Here is a 2,826-nt window from a genome sequence, read left to right on the forward strand (position 1 = left end):
TGCCTGTCCCCCATACCCCAGCGGAGCTGAGAGGTGGTGCTCAGTCTCTACTGGGCCCTGCTGCGCCAGGGTCTAGAGCTTCGCTACACTGATGGAGACTTCTGTCTTGCCTCCATCTCCCGTGAGCGAGAGCAGGCTCTGGTGAGCGCAAAGGCAAGAAGGATGACAATGGCATTGGCACAGCCATTGATTTTGTGCTCTCCAAGTGACCGGCTGGTGCTGGGGGTGGGTGGAGCGGCCATGTTGGCAGTTAAGCAGATGTACGATAGGGCAATCGGTACCCCTAAGCCCCACCCGCCTAAGCCATTGGAGGGGGGGAAGGAGCTGGGAAGAACGGAACTGGATGGGCTTCCCCTCCCCCCCTCGGCCCCCCATTGCTGAATAAGGACACGAAGACAGGCCTGAGCCGGTCCCTGCAGACCCTTCTCACAGACTCCTCAGCCTTTGACACGGGTACATTCTTCCCGCCCCGGCCCAAGCCATTGGCCGGGAAGGGCCAGGTAGACTTGAAGAAGTCACGACTCTGCGTGTCCCTGGAGGAGAAACTTCTTAATGTGATCCGACCAGCACCACCCCCAGAAGCCCTGACTTTGGAAGTGCAGTATGAGCGTGACAGGGATCTTGTCATTGACTTCCTGCCATCAGGGACTCTTGGCGACACCGTCTTGGTAGCCAGACCACACCAGCTAGCACCGTATGGCAACCTACGGTGGCTGAGCCAGGGTCCTGCAGAGAGGGCACACCTACGGGCTTTAGACCAGGACGATTTAGGCTGCCAGTCTCTGTGCCTCAAGATCCTCAAGGCCATATGCAAGTCCACTCGGGCTCTGGGCCACCTCACTGCCAGCCAGCTCACCAACATCATCTTCCCCTTGGCCCAGGAGGAGGCTGACTGTCCAGATATGCTGGCAGACCGATTCTTATAGGCCCTGAGGGGACTCATCAGCTACTTGGAGGCCGGAGTCCTGCCCAGTGCCCTAAACCCCAAGGTGAACTTATTTGCAGAGCTCACTCCTGAAGGTATAGATGAAGTGGGATGTACTCTCTATTGCTCACTGTCTGAGCCAGAGGTGCTGCTGCAGACAGGGCAGGTGAAGGTGGTCAGACCCTGGCTTCTCCGTTAGAAACACGGGGCTGTGGAGTTGGTGCCTCACGGGGTCCCTAGGTGCCTCCTATCTTGCTGGTCATTGCCCCGGTCACTTCATGCTCATCAGAATGCCATCTCCTGTCTCCTATTTTCTCACCCAACCTTCTATTTTTGTTACCAAACACTGCTCCTACTCCTCCCCTCCCCCTTGCTCCAGGCTAATATTTCTGGAATGAATAGAGAAGGTGGAGCACTGGCCTGAGCTGGTGTTTTGCATTGTGGTCCAGGTTTTCTGTTCCTGTCTGCCCTGCCCTTTGGCCTGTTTCTTTTCAGTGTCTTCTCTGTCTTTTCCCCTTGTTCACGCCTTCTGTTTTGCTCTTTCCCCTGGAGTGTATCTGCCTAGTCAAGATGTTGCCTTTTCGTTGAATGTCACCAAAGAGTTCTGATTGCACGTTTCCGAGCCGAGCTCTGCAGAGTGAGTGCTCAGACAGTATTTAGAGTTTCTGGGGGTAAAGCTAACTTTTGACCAGGTTCCTGGAGAAGAAGCCCATTTTCCCCTGCCTCCTGACCAGCTCATATTCCTAAGTGCTAAGAAGGTCTCATGGGAACACTGTTATTGACCCACACAGGGGTAAGGCTCAGTATAAACTGGATGCCAAGTTGCTTGGAGATTGTGTTCTTTGGTGGTCACCACTGAGACTGCAGTGGGGGAGCTGGTGGTGGTGAAGAGGGCCTAGGGAAGGGTGTGTGTGCCCGATGGCTGAGCCATCAGCGCTGCTGTGTGAGCAGCCGGGGGAAGACAGGGGAGGGAAGGGGCTGTCGGGACAGCACCTGTGCGAGTGCTCTTGTTCAGCCCCTTCCTTGCCTTATTGCCAACTAGGATGAGGCCTTCAAGGACACAGCCTTTGTGGTAGAGTTTGAAGGGAGGTTGAGAGGTGGCAAACACCGGCTGAAAAATCCAGTCACTGGTTGAGGCTTGGCAACCACGTTTCTTCCCCACGAGGCCCTGCTTTCCAGGATGTTGCCTGAGCGCAGGAACAGGCCCACAGCCAGCCCTTCATTCCCCAGTGTCTGCCATAGGAACGTGAGGGGGCATTTGCTGAACTCTCCAAGCCCCGCCAGAGGCCAGAGGGCAAGCAGCCGGGGCGCTGACCTCTTTCCCGTCCTGTCTCACCTCGCAGCTGGGGAGACTGGTGCTATCCAGGAAGAGCACGCAGGGGTAAGACACATAGGAGAGGGAGGCGGGGGCTTCCTATGCTCCTTCTGGTTTCCAGCTGCTAAAACCCCGCTGCGTATTGCAACGTCAAAAGTAGCCTGGGGGTGGGGAGGAGGGTCTCATACACTACGTCAGTGCAAAAAAAAAAAAAAAATCAGGGAAAGTTGTTCATACAAATGGATTTCATACCGCTTCCCCATCTCATGGATATCAATATGTTTTAGTCAGGGTTTGCATGTTTTCTCACTGGACTAAAGCTTTCTCTTGTAGACAGGCCACTGCTGCTTCTGTGAGAAATGATTATCCCTACCTGAGGAACCCCTCTCTAACTTCAGAGTGATCAGGGAACCCATTTTACTGGTCAGGTGCTTCAACAAGTGTGTGCTGTTTGCTTTCACTGTGCATTATCATCCCTAGTCTTCAGTTAGTCACATGAACTAGTGTCACTATTAAGACTCAATTGGCATGAGTTGTAGCAACCCTCCAAATACTTTGGCCAAAAGCACTGTCATTGGTACTGTCA

General features: G+C 54.1%; 1 pseudogene; it reads left to right on the plus strand.

The window, feature by feature from the left end:
* The first annotated feature begins 240 nt into the window (after positions 1-240).
* Positions 241-2,060, plus strand: LOC116628099 (annotated as a pseudogene).
* Positions 2,061-2,826: the final 766 nt, after the last annotated feature.

The sequence above is a fragment of the Phoca vitulina genome, unplaced genomic scaffold, assembly GCF_004348235.1.
Source record: "Phoca vitulina isolate PV1807 unplaced genomic scaffold, GSC_HSeal_1.0 scaffold111, whole genome shotgun sequence".
Lineage (NCBI taxonomy): Eukaryota > Metazoa > Chordata > Mammalia > Carnivora > Phocidae > Phoca > Phoca vitulina.